Source organism: Oncorhynchus gorbuscha, linkage group LG18, assembly GCF_021184085.1.
Source record: "Oncorhynchus gorbuscha isolate QuinsamMale2020 ecotype Even-year linkage group LG18, OgorEven_v1.0, whole genome shotgun sequence".
In the NCBI taxonomy this organism is placed as follows: domain Eukaryota; kingdom Metazoa; phylum Chordata; class Actinopteri; order Salmoniformes; family Salmonidae; genus Oncorhynchus; species Oncorhynchus gorbuscha.
The window spans coordinates 63,964,173-63,977,923 of NC_060190.1; the positions used below are offsets into that span (position 1 = coordinate 63,964,173).

Genomic DNA, 13,751 nt, shown 5'->3' on the forward strand with positions numbered 1-13,751 from the left:
ATTAAATGTCAGTAGTTGTGAAAACTGAGTTTAAATGTATTTGGCTACGGCGTATGTAAACTTCCCACTTCAAATATATGTTTATCTAACACCTGTTAGAATAGAAAGAAGCAAATCAAACCAATGCTATTGATATACCATTTCTGAAGATATTGCACTGCTAGACTAATTGCCTTTCTCTCCAAGGAATGCCCATGCATGACGAACAATGCAAAAAGTGTACTTACATTTTTTTGCAAATTCACAGACTGCAATACAAGTGGGAAAGAATTGTGGTAATGCAATGAACATAAAATGTATCTGTTACATAACCGTTCTGTTTTTTCTGCTTGCAGAGTTTCCATTCGGGATAACGGAAACCTCCGGATACAGAATTCAACCAGACCAGATGCAGGCCTTTACACGTGTGTGGCAAGAAACCAGTTTGGAGTGGCAAGCAGCTCCGGGACTCTCATGGTCAAAGGTAAGCCTATTTGTCATTTTATTATACTGTATGGGCTTATGGAGTCTTTAAATAAGGCTGTGATTTCTCATAGGATGCAACTAGTGAACCTTTCTTGCGACAGACTGTTCAAAGGAGATGTGGTTCTGGGTTCTAAGATGAGTACAGTCCCTAAGCTTTTGTCCTCTAAACATGAATAACGATTTCAATGGGTTTTTGCACTGAACGCTCATTAAGAAACAGAGTTGGAGATTGCACTGTTGCCCTCGCAATGTACTGTAGTGAATATTCAGCACTGTCTCCAGACCTTCAGACCAAACAGGTTCTCAGTACAGTATAAAGAAAGAGTAGAAGGGATTAAAAGGAGAGCAGTGTTTGTGAGATCATCTGAAGGAGTCACCCTGTGGGACCGAAGATCGGGTTTCTGCTCTGTTGCTGGAACTTATTATACTTCATTAAAAATGAATGAGAGACGGGTGTTAGGTGTTGTGAATTGGGAGGCTTTGTTTTGTGCATGCTGCTGTTTTTTATGTCCTGCTGCTGTAAGGGGGCAGTGGTATTCTCACCTGTTTTTCATTGCTTGGAGTATTTCTGATATTTTTTCTTTGTTTTTTTGGTTCAGTTGGGTTGTGATATGATTGCTTTCCTTGTTGGTGGTGTGTTTCGCTTGTCTATAATGTTTTTGCTATTAATCCCCCTTTCCACTGCTTTGTTCCCAAGGATAAAAAGTTGTCAGTTAGGCCTGATTCACAGTCCAAAGTGTCTGATGTTGATCTCATTGTACATTAATATTACAATTGATTATTGGTATAAAACAAGTGTTAATGACAGCCAGCTGTATCTTTATTATGCTGTAGATCTTTCTGTCTCTTTGTATTTATTTAGGTTGGAATTGGAAAGTAGGGTTGCCACCTTTTTAACGTCTTAAGGTATAGGGGGCAGCATTTTAACTTTTGGACAAATAGCGTGCCCAATTTCAACTTCCTGATACTCATGCCAAGAATATAAGATATGAGGAGAGAGGAGTCAAAAAAACAGAAACGGAGAATAAATAATCACTAACCTTTGATGATCTTCATCAGCTGACACTCATAGGACTTCATGTTACACAATACATGTTTGTTTTGTTTGATAAGTTCATATTTATATCAAAGAATCTCAGTATACATTGGCGTGTTATGTTCAGTAGTTCCAAAAGCATCCAGAGATTTTGTAGAGATCCACATCAATTTACAGAAATACTCATTATAAATGTTGATGACAATAGAAGTGTTATGCATGGAACTTTAGATACACTTTTCCTTAATGCAACCGCTGTGTCAGATTTCCAAAAAGCTTTACGGAAAAAGCAAACCATGCAATAATCTGAGTACAGTGCTCAGACAACAAATACACATATCTGCCATGTTGGAGTCAACAGCAGTCAGAAATAACATTATAAATATTAACTTACCTTTGATGATCTTCATCAGAATGCACTCCCAGGAATCCCAGTTCGACAATAAATGTTTGATTTGTTCGATAATGTCCATCATTTATGTCCAAATAGCTACTTTTGTTAGCGCGTTTGGTAAACAAATCAAAACTCACAAAGCGTGTTCACTAGTTGCAGACTAAATGTCCAAAAGTTCCTTTACAGTCCGTAGAAACTTGTCAAACGATGTATGGAATCAATCTTTAGGATGTTTTTAACATAAATCTTCAATAATAGTCCAAACGGAGAATTCCTTTGTCTTCAGAAAAGCAAAGGAACGGGAGATACCTCTCATGTGAAATGCGCGTGACCAGCGCGTGACTGCTAGCAGACCTCTGACTCATCCCCCTCTCATTCAGCCCCCCTTCATAGTAGAAGCATCAAACAAGTTTCTAAAGAATGCTGACATCTAGTGGAAGCCTTGGGAAGTGCAACATGACCAATATCCCACTGTATCTTCAATAGGGGCTGAGTTGAAAATCGACCAACCTCAGATTTCCCACTTCCTGGTTGGATTTTTTCTCAGGTTTTCGCCTGCCATATGAGGTCTGTTATACTCACAGACATCATTCAAACAGTTTTAGAAGCTTCCAAGTGTTTTTCTATCCAAATAAACTAATAATATGCATATATTAGCAACTGGGACTGAGGTGCAGGCAGTTTATTCTGGGCACCTCTGGGAACCTTAATCATCCAAGCTACTCAATACTGCCCCAGTCATAAGAAGTTATTATGAGTCTGGAAGGAGTTTACAGAGCAAGGAGGCCTACCAACCTGACTCATTTACACCAGCTCTGTCAGGAGGAATGGGTGAGGATTCACCCAACTTATTGTTGTTAACTTGCGGAAGGCTACCCAAAACATTTGACCCAAGTTAAACAATTTAAAGGCAATGCTACTAAATACTTATTGAGTGTATGTAAACTTCTGACCCACTGGGAATGTGCTGAAAGAAATAAACGCTGAAATAAATAATTCTCTCTACTATTATTCTGACATTTCACATTCTTAAAATAAAGTGTTGATCCTAACTGACCTAAGACAGGGGATTCTTACTAGGATTAAATGTCAGGAGTTGTGAAACTTATTTTAAATGTATTTGTCTAAGGTGTATGTAAACTTCAACTGTATTTCTTCTTATTTGAGATTGAACGTTTAGTGTTATTTAAACATTTGACCGTGATGCTGAGGCAGAAATCGGATGGTCTGAGTGAAAGACAAACGTTTTCATTATTGAATGAAAACGAATGGTAAAACACTTTCCCACCCCTTGACGTCAGCTCAGTATATTGCTGATCCTGAATGGTACTATTGAAGGCACTAGGGGATGGGATGAGTCTTGATATCTCAATAATACAGAGAGGCTTTTAACGCATGTGACAGTGCGATGAGAAATGGTATAAGTTTTGTCTCCCTTTAAAGTGTAATGTTACAGTAGCATAGAAGACAAAGTCGCTGCTGTGGAGTACTGTCTCATGTTTGTTCAAGGGTCCATTGAATTTTCCTCCCTCTACAACTAAGCAATATCCAAAGTCCTTTGAAATGCAGAGTTAAAAGGTGCTCGGTTGAAATACCTTTTGGAATTCCCTTGCGTTTTATCATTGCAAAATGGTTGCCATAGAAACACTGATCGGTCACCTTTTGTGGCCCCTAACAAATCTCATAGGTGCAATTATTTCATGATTGATGTTGTTCTATTGAAAACAGCTTATCCTATACTGTAGATTGTAACTGCATAAGTGAGGTGTCCTGATACATTTTACCTTTACATTTGTCATTTAGCAGAAGCTCTTATCCAGAGCGATGGACAGTTGCATTCATCTTTAGATACTGTAGCTAGGTGGGACAAACACATATCACATTCATATTCAGTACATTTTTCCTCAATAATGTAGCTTTCAGCAAAGTCAGAGCTAGTAAGGGGGGGAGTTAAGTGTGAGTGTTAGTTCACAAGAGATTAGTGGTGGCAGAATGGAGTGCTAGTGTCGGGGTGTAGGGTTTGAGCATAGCCTGAAGGTAGGGAGGGGCAGCTCTTCTTGCTGCTCTGTAAGCAAGTACCATGGTCTTGTAGTGGATTCAAGCTTCGACTGGAAGCCAATGGAATGTGCAGAGCAGTGGGGTGACATGCAAGAACTACAACCACTTGATTCAGAAGCCCTGCGCACCGGGTAGGCAAAGTGTTCTCAGTTACCATTTAATTTGTCTAAAAACACATACTCCGCCTCCCCGGCGGACAGGGAGATCGGGTAGCTCGATTCCACGACTATGCGACAGTGAAGTTTGACACTACGTGAGATTTCATGACTTTTAAAACCATGATGAGAGATATACAAAGAATACAGAAAAGAGCTGTTGTTTTTATGAGTGAGTTTGTGTCTTTTTATTCAGAACTGTCAACACTGTTTTTATTCAACACTATTTCAAAACTAAACGTGCTTCTCCCAACTTCCACTTGCACTGCAGCTGCAATGAATGAGTAGCCAAGTGTATCGATAGCCCTGCATTTGTATTATTATTAGCAGCTTGGCGTGTCTATTTTAATATCAATGAATATTTCATTTTCTCTGGTAAAAGGAACAACATGAATTTGTGCATGAGGCAGATGAGGTGCGACTTGAGTTTCGCCATCAGGTAGAAGATGGTGTCCCCTCTCTCTGGTCAGTCTCACTGGAGGAAAGGAAGGAGAGAGCAGGTAGAAGATGGTGTCCCCTCTCTCTGGTCAGTCTCACTGGAGGAAAGGAAGGAGAGACCAGGTAGAAGATGGTGTCCCCTCTCTCTTGTCAGTCTCACCGGAGGAAAGGAAGGAGAGAGCAGGTAGAAGATGGTGTCCCCTCTCTCTGGTCAGTCTCACTGGAGGAAAGGAAGGAGAGAGCAGGTAGGAGATGGTGTCCCCTCTCTCTAGTCAGTCTCACCGGAGGAAAGGAAGGAGAGAGCAGGTAGAAGATGGTGTCCCCTCTCTCTTGTCAGTCTCACCGGAGGAAAGTAAGGAGAGAGCAGGGACCATGAGAGGTGGACCGTCTGCTACTCTCTCCCTCTACTGAGAATAGTGCTGTGTTCAAAACAACTGGGAACCCGGAAATCTCTGATTTTAGTGCGTTCATTACAACTGAGAACTGAGGGGGGGAAAACGAGATCTGACTGGGAAAAATCATTTTGAAATATAATATGGTCTGAGAAGAACAATATTGGCGGTATAGACATATTGTAACGACGTTCGTCTGTTGTAAGAAGAGAGTCAGACCGAAATGCAGCGTGTAGGTTACTCATGACTTTAATGAATGAAAACGCGGTACATGAAATAACTGATATAAGAAAACAACAAACGAAACGTGAAACTAATTACAGCCTATCTGGTGACAACAACACAGAGACAGGAACAAACACCCACAAAATACAACGCGAACTCAGGCTACCTAAATACGGTTCCCAATCCGAGACAACAAGAATCACCTGACTCCAATTGAGAATCGCCTCAGGCAGCCAAGCCTAACTAGACACACCCCTAATCATACGCAATTCCAATTAATACAAACCCCAATACGAAACACAACATATAAACCCATGTCACACCCTGGCCTACCCAAACATATAACAAAAACACAAAATACAATGACCAAGGCGTGACAGAACCCCCCCCCCCCTAAGGTGCGGACTCCAGGACGCACCTCAAGAGCATAGGGAGGGTCCGGGTGGGCGTCTGTCCATGGTGGCGGTTCTGGCTCAGGACGTGGACCCCACTCCATTAATGTCCTAGTTCCTCCCCTTAGCGTCCTGGGATCATCCACCTTCTCCGCCGACCATGGCCTAATAGTCCTCACCCAGATCCCCACATAACTGAGGGGCAGCTCGGGACAGAGGGCTCGGGACAGCAGCTCGGGACAGAGGGGCAGCAGGACAGAGGGGCAGCTCAGGACAGAGGGGCATCTCAGGACAGAGGGCATCTCAGGACAGAGGGGCATCTCAGGACAGAGGAGCATCTGAGGACAGAGGGGCATCTCAGGACAGAGGGGCATCTTGGGACAGAGGGGCAGCAGAGGGGCATCTCGGGACAGAGGGGCATCTTGGGACAGAGGGGCAGCCCGGGACAGAGGGGCAGCCCGGGACAGAGGGGCAGCCCGGGACTGAGGGGCAGCTCGGGACAGAAGCAGCCTGGTACTGAGGGGAAACCCGGTACTGAGGGGAAGCCCGGTACTGAGGGGAAGCCCGGTACTGAGAGGAAGCCCAGTACTGAGAGGAAGCCCAGTACTGAGAGGAAGCTCAGTACTGAGAGGAAGCTCAGGCATGTAGTAGGCTCCGGTAAATCCTGGCTGGCTGGTGGAACTGGATGATTCAGGTTGTCTGGTCGATCTAGAAGATCTTGGCAGACTGGCACTTCTGGCAGATCTTGGCAGACTGGCACTTCTGGCGGATCCTGGCAGACTGGCGACGCTGGGCAGACTGGCGGCACTGGGCAGACTGGCGGCGCTGGGCAGACTGGGAGCACTGGGCAGACTGGGAGCACTGGCGGCGCTGGGCAGACTGGGAGCACTGGGCAGACTGGGAGCACTGGGCAGACTGGGAGCATTGGCGGAGCTGGGCAGACTGGGAGCACTGGCAGCGCTGGGCAGACTGGGAGCACTGGCGGCGCTGGGCAGACTGGGAGCACTGGCGCGCTGGGCAGACTGGGAGCACTGGCGGCGCTGGGCAGACTGGGAGCACTGGCCGCGCTGGGCAGACTGGGAGCACTGGCCGCGCTGGGCAGACTGGGAGCACTGGCCGTGCTGGGCCGACTGGGAGCACTGGCGGCGCTGGACAGACAGGAGACTCCGGCAGGGCAGGAGAGGAGAAAGGCTCTGGCTGCGCTAAACAGGCGGGAGACTCCGGCAGCGCAGGAGGGGAGAAAAGCGCTGGCTGCGCTGAACAGGCGAGGCGCACTGGAGGCCTGGTGCGTGGTGCTGGAACTGGTGGTACTGGATCGAGGACACGCACAGGAAGCCTGGTGCGGGGAGCTGCTACCGGAGGACTGGTGTGTAGAGGTGGCTCTGGATAGACCGGACCGTGCAGGCGCACTGGAGCTCTTGAGCACCGAGCCTGCCCAAGCTTACCTGGCTCGATGCCCACTCTAGCCCGGCCAATAGGAAGGGCTGGTATGTGCCGCACCTGGCTCTGCACCTGCACTTGAAACACTGTGCGCTCCATAGCATAACACGGTGCCTGCCCTGTCTCTCTAGCCCAACGGTGAGCACAGGGAGTATGCGCAGGTCTCCTACCTGGCATAACTATTCTCATTTTTAGCCACCCCCCAATAATTTTTTGGGGCTGTTTTTCCGGTTTCCAACCGCGTCGCCGTGCTGCCTCCTCATACCTGCGCCTCTCCGCTTTAGCTGCGTCTATTTCATCCTTGGGACGGCGATATTCTCCCGGCTGCGCTCAGGGTCCTTTACCGTCTAATATCATCTCCCAAGAACAGAAGTCCTCATACTGCTGCTCCTCACAATTAACAGGGAGAGTAGGCTCAGGTCTGACTCCTGACTCAGCTACTCTCTCTCTGCGCTCTCCCCGCTCTCTTACTTTCGGTTTTCGCTCTGCGTCGCCGTGTTTTCCTCTTAGACTCCATTAGCCTGTAGCCCTCTTCACACTGCTGAAGCGAATCCCAGGCGGGCTCCTGCACTCGCTCTGGGTCGGCCGCCCACCTGTCAATTTCTTCCCACGTCGTATAATCCATGCCTCTACCGTCCATAACGTCCTCCTTTAGATCCTGCCAGTTTACACACTGCTCGGTCTGTGAGTGGTGGGTGTTTCTGTAACGACGTTCGTCTGTTGTAAGAAGAGAGTCAGACCGAAATGCAGAGTGTAGGTTACTCATGACTTTAATGAATGAAAACGTGGTACATGAAATAACTGATATAAAAAAAAAAAACGAAACGTGAAACTAATTACAGCCTATCTGGTGACAACAACACAGAGACAGGACAAAAACACCCACGAAATACAACGCGAACCCAGGCTACCTAAATACGGTTCGCAATCCGAGACAACGAGAATCACCTGACTCCAATTGAGAATCGCCTCAGGCAGCCAAGCCTAACTAGACACACCCCTAATCATACACAATCCCAATTAATACAAACCCCAAATGAAACACAACATATAAACCCATGTCACACCCTGGCCTACCCAAACATATAACAAAAACACAAAATACAATGACCAAGGCGTGACACATATAGCCAATATGCTGTAATAATGTATTAGGCCTACTGCACAAACCTAATTCCTACACAACTGTTTTTTTTTGGTTAATGTTACATTTAAGTCATGTTTATTAAAAGATCTGAGCGGTAGATTTGGGCTTGCTTTTTGACTACTCAAGTGATCTTGACTCAGAAAATGTTTGTGATCACTGTTGTAGAGCATGAACCTGCAGGAGCGAGTCACTGCTTTGATGTTTGCAGAGAATGACACGGTGTTGTCCAGGGTCTAGGAGGGGGACACTGTGGAGTTGTCAACCGTAATGGAGAGGCCTTGGAGTGGGCAGGCCTTCCCCGGGAGGAAGAGCAGCTCCGTCTTCTCTAGGTTCAGCTTGAGGTGTTGGGCGGATAACCGTGCTGAGATATCTGCCAGGCACACAGAGATGCGTGTTGCCACCTGGGTGTCAGAAGGGGGTAAGGAGAAAAGTTGTTACGTGCCATCAGCATAGCAAGGTTAGGAGAGACTATGTGAGGATATGAGGGAGCCGAGTGACTTGGTGTATACAGAGAGGAGGAGAGGGCCTAGAACTGAGCCCTGGGGGACACCAGTAGTGTAAGTACTTGGTGCAGACACAGATGGAGAGAAAGATCTGATGGTTTCACGGTGTCAAAGGCGGCAGATAGATCTAGGAGGATGAGAACAGAGGAGAGAGAGTCAGCTTTGGCAGTGAGGAGAGCCTCCCTGATACAGAGGAGAGCAGTCTTGGTTGAGTGACCAGTCTTGAAGCCTCACTGGTTAGCGTCAAGAAGATAATTCTGAGAAATATTGTGAGAGAGTTGGTCAAAGACAGCACACTCAAGTGTTTTGGAAATAAAAGAAAGAGATACTGGTCTGTCTTTGACATCAGAGGGGTCAAGTATTGGTTTCTTTAGGAGGCAAGGAACTCTGACCATTTTTAAGTTGGAAGAGATGCAGCCAGGGGTCAGGGTTGAGTTGAGGAAGGAAGTGAGGAATGGGAGGTCTCCAGAGATCTGGAGAAGGGAGGAGGGGATGGGTTACATAGGAATAAAAGGGAATGAAAGGATGATAGGTTGTCCGGAAGTTTAGTTTTCCTCCATTTTTGCTCAGCTGCCCATAGCCCTGTTCTGTAAGCTCGCAATAAGTGATTCAGCCACTTAGAAGGAGGGCAGGGCCGAGCCGGCCAAGAGGAAAGGAGACTTTGCAAGTCATAGGATGCAGAAAGGCAGGGAGTAGGGTCGAAAAGGCAGAATCCGGAGATGGGAGGAGGAAGGATTTAGCAGAAGGGAGTGAAGAGGATAGAGTAGTGGGAGAAAGAGAGCGAAGATTGCCACTGAGCATGACCATCTGGGTAGGGGCTGAGTGGCTAGGGTTGGTTGGAGGAGAGGGAGACAGAAAAAAGGAAACAAAGTAGTGATCAGAGACCCAGAGGGGGGTAATGGTGAGATTAGTAGGTGAACAGCCTGTAGTAAAGATGAGGCATAGAAACCGTAAATGACTTGGTAACAGGAATAACATGTATTTGACAGAATTAAAAAGTAAATTTGGACTGACCAATGAAGCTTCAAATATATGAAACTTAGAAGTTACATATCACAAAATCTTGGACAACCTTAAGATAATCTTATTTGAGTCAGAAAAGGATGTCCATGTGATAGGGAAGATATATACAACTTTGCAGATTGCAGAAAGCATATCCATCTGACAGTCTCTTAACTATTGGAACCAAGACTTAGAAAGAACTAATGTTGGCACAATATGGAGGGAAAGTTGGAATCATAACAAATGAAATTGCACTTAAGAAAAATGAACGCTTAATCCAGTATAAACTAATATGTAGAATATATTATACAAGAGACAAAATGGTTTGTTGAGATCGGTGTGGAAGAACATGACTGGCCTGCACAGAGCCCTGACCTCAACCCCATTGAACACCTTTATTATGAATTAGAACGCCGACTGCGAGCCAGACCTATTCACCCAACATCAGTGCCTGACCTCACTAATGCTCTTGTGAATGAATGGAAGCAAGTCCCCGCAGCAATGTTCCAACATCTAATGGAAAGCCTTCCCAGAAGAGTGGAGGCTGTTATAGCAGCAAAGCGGGGACCAACTCCATTTTAATGCCCATGATATTGGAATGAGATGTTCAACGAGCAGGTCAAGTAGTGTAGATGGCCCAAGCTAGCAAAAAAAATAATAATAGATGACAACAGATTTAGACACAAATTATACTTCAGGAGTCCTCTAGCTATAAAATGAAGCACCGATAGTACCTGCAGATAATGCATATTACAGCATGTCCACTAGTGATGGGCTTTCCAAATATTTTTGGTTAACTGCATCACCGTAAAAGAGATGCATAATTTAGCTCGCAAACAAAACAACATTGAACCATGAAAAATGTGCTAATCTCTAATCTAAAACCCAAAAAGTAGGCTACCATTATGCCAGATGTGATATGCACATTACAATTTAAAACATGACTCACTGCTCTTCCAACTATTTATTGTTTCTGCAGTGAGCTTTTACCATCTTCAGATAATTATTTTGTAACTTATTTGCAGATAATTGTTGTTTGAAGCTCAACAAGCAGTAGTAGCTGTATGCAAATCAGGGAGCCAAATGAACGGTTCTTTCACCGATGTGATTCGGTTCCCAAAAAAAGCACTTCTAAAAGAGCGAACAGCCCATCACTGTTTACTCTCCTGATTAATAATGAAAGACATATTTCATATATTATAAATGCTAGAAAGTCAGCGGTCAAGGATGTGGAGAGAGAGCTTCAAGTGCACCTTGCCACGGATAGCTTTCTGCTGATGCCTCATTCACTGCATGCCTCATTCACTGCATGCCTCATTCACTGCATGTCTCATTCACTGCATGCCTCATTCACTGCATGCCTCATTCACTGCATGCCTCATTCACTGCATGCCTCATTCACTGCATGCCTCATTCACTGCATGCCTCATTCACTGCATGTCTCATTCACTGCATGTCTCATTCACTGCATGCCTCATTCACTGCATGCCTCATTCACTGCATGCCTCATTCACTGCATGCCTCATTCACTGCATGCCTCATTCACTGCATGTCTCATTCACACTCAACATGCATGCCTCATTCACTTTATCACCTACATGCCTCATTCACTGCATGCCTCATTCACTGCATGCCTCATTCACTGCATGCCCTGCTCGTTTCATCTCTATAATCATCTGCTACCACAGAAAACTGGAATGACCATGCTTAAATTAAAGTGAAGAAATGAAAACATATCAGTATTCCCACCTGGATAAATGGCTATGTACATTACAGTGCATTGCTGTTCAATCTACAGCATGAGGCAGAAGTTATCCCAAATTCCTCTTTCAAAATGACACCATCAGCTGAATAGAGGACATGAGCAAAGACATCTTGGCTCAAGTAGTTGCAGATCTGATTTCAAGTCCGGCAAAATTCAGCCTTCAACTCGCACTCTAAAGACAACAGTCTTTCGTGGGATATGGTTTCTGCAGTCTGGTTTTGGTGCGCTAGTGAAAGCGATGCACCACACATCATTGTTACGCATTGTATTCTGCACAGGCATGCGTGGCAACAAAAACCTTTGACATAAAGAGTTTAGCGTTATTTATTAACACTCTACAGAGCCCCTTTAACCATTTATCACCTACTGTGAATGAACATGTAGGTTCCCCCCAACAGTTCACTGTGCAGAGAGAAAGAGGGGCTCTGAAAGCCTGTAACTGTCATTCTGGGTTCAGGTTGATGACCCATCTATGAGTTTTTAACCTGACTCTAAATAAATATTATTGTGTGTTTCTTTGCTCTGTATATAGGCCCAGCTGTTATCCTCTTAATTATTCACATGAAAGGCAATATATGAGCTTAAGTTGATGGTTTAGTTTCTGTCATCATACAGTAAGTACTGTATGTGACAGCTGCATTCTGGGGCTGATGTACAAATGTTCTCCTATATGATCTTGAGCCTTTCTGTCACAATCGATACTGTAGGGAAAATGGGACAGGGTCATTTACATGCACTATTTCATTGAGAATTGGAAACCTGTTTTGTTGGGGGAATTTCTGCAGCGAGAGCATCCCTTATAGGAGATATTCAAATTGACTGTGGCTATATGGATACTGAGAAATACGTGTCACAATGCATTCATTTATTGTGGATGTGAATAAACCACCTAGACAACAGCAGAGGAGGAGTCAAAACAGATGAACCCTGTTCATGTCTCCGTTAGTTCAACACTGAGGGGATATTAACCACTTTCATCAGTCTTGATTAGGAAATGGACTCTCGGAATATTGATCACAGTGGAGATGGAATCATGCAATTTGCAACGGTACAGCTGATCAATGGCCTCAAAACTCCTCAACATTGAGTTTGTGGATGTCTGAGATGGCAATTCATCTTATATTACTTTGTCTGAGAAATAATGCAGAGGCTCAGTAGTATATGAGATTATTCAGCATGTTTCTTTTTCAACAATGTGTTTTTCTGTCATCATGTCACCTCTCCAATAACATTTGAAGGTGTCTTTCTGTCCTGTGTTGTGCTTTAAAAAGGATTGCTTGGATCAGCAGGTTATCACAAAAGTCTAAAACTCAATTCAGAGAGGTGGCAGTGGTCATTGCTTTTGTCACTTCCAGTGGTGTGATTTTCCGTAGGTGCAGGACAGAAGATAAGTTGTCTGGACGATTTATGTGGTGCTCTTTCAAGGGTTGTGGGCAGAATAAAATTATCCAAAAAACATATAGATTTCAGACTGACTTCTGTAAGGTGTTTCGACTGCACAAGCTATTAATCTGCAATGAGTCAGAGATGAGTCAGAGATTCAGACTGTGGTTATTGATGCCTTGTTGAAGCCGAAGGAACATTTATGTAAAATGTTAATATAACCCAATATCTTATAAGTAGGTAGCTACAAATGTACTATTATAGACAGTATGAATAGAGTATTGAGAGCAGCTCACTAGAATATGTCTCATTATTTACACAAAGTTTGCTCACCAACCAATGCTCCATTGAGGTTTGTCCTTGAGAGAATCATGTTTGTGTCTTGAGGAAAATGTGGAATATTCATGTTGAATGGCTTTGGAAGAATTTGTTTTGCTCAGCATGATAAAGGACTTCCAATGTGTTTCCTTGATCTAAAAGGCTGGGAAATGAAGATTGGGTTTGAACAATTTATCTCTTGCAGACACCCTATAAGAAGTTAGTTAGTTACAGTATACTTTATTCTGAAGTATTGAGTGACATTATGGAATGCATAGGGACAATAACGAGGAACCAAAGTACTACTCAAGTCATGTAGGTTGGTACTATGAGCGCCAGCTCTGTTCAAAGAGACTTTGTGTAGCCCTCACCTATTCAAACAGGTTGGTATGTTAACAAAGGCCCTGTGACCTCCCAGTGAAAACCCTTTACACATGGTGTTTGTATTTCTTTGAACCCTCTTCACCGGGGAGCAGCCGTGTGGCTCTGAGCTTGGAAGGTCTTGCCTCGCTCTGCCTGTTATATCTGAAGACTCCTCAACCACGTGACTCTGGAATGCTCCTAATGCATTATTCAAGTGCACACAGCCACCCTTAAGCGGAGGGCCTTAAGAATATGTACACCAGAGAGGAGTACAC

The 13,751-nt window shown here is 44.6% G+C and overlaps 1 pseudogene; it reads left to right on the forward strand.

Annotated features, from left to right (window-relative positions):
* The window catches only part of LOC124004110, a 253,618-nt pseudogene that overhangs the window by 224,027 nt on the left and 15,840 nt on the right, over positions 1 to 13,751 (forward strand).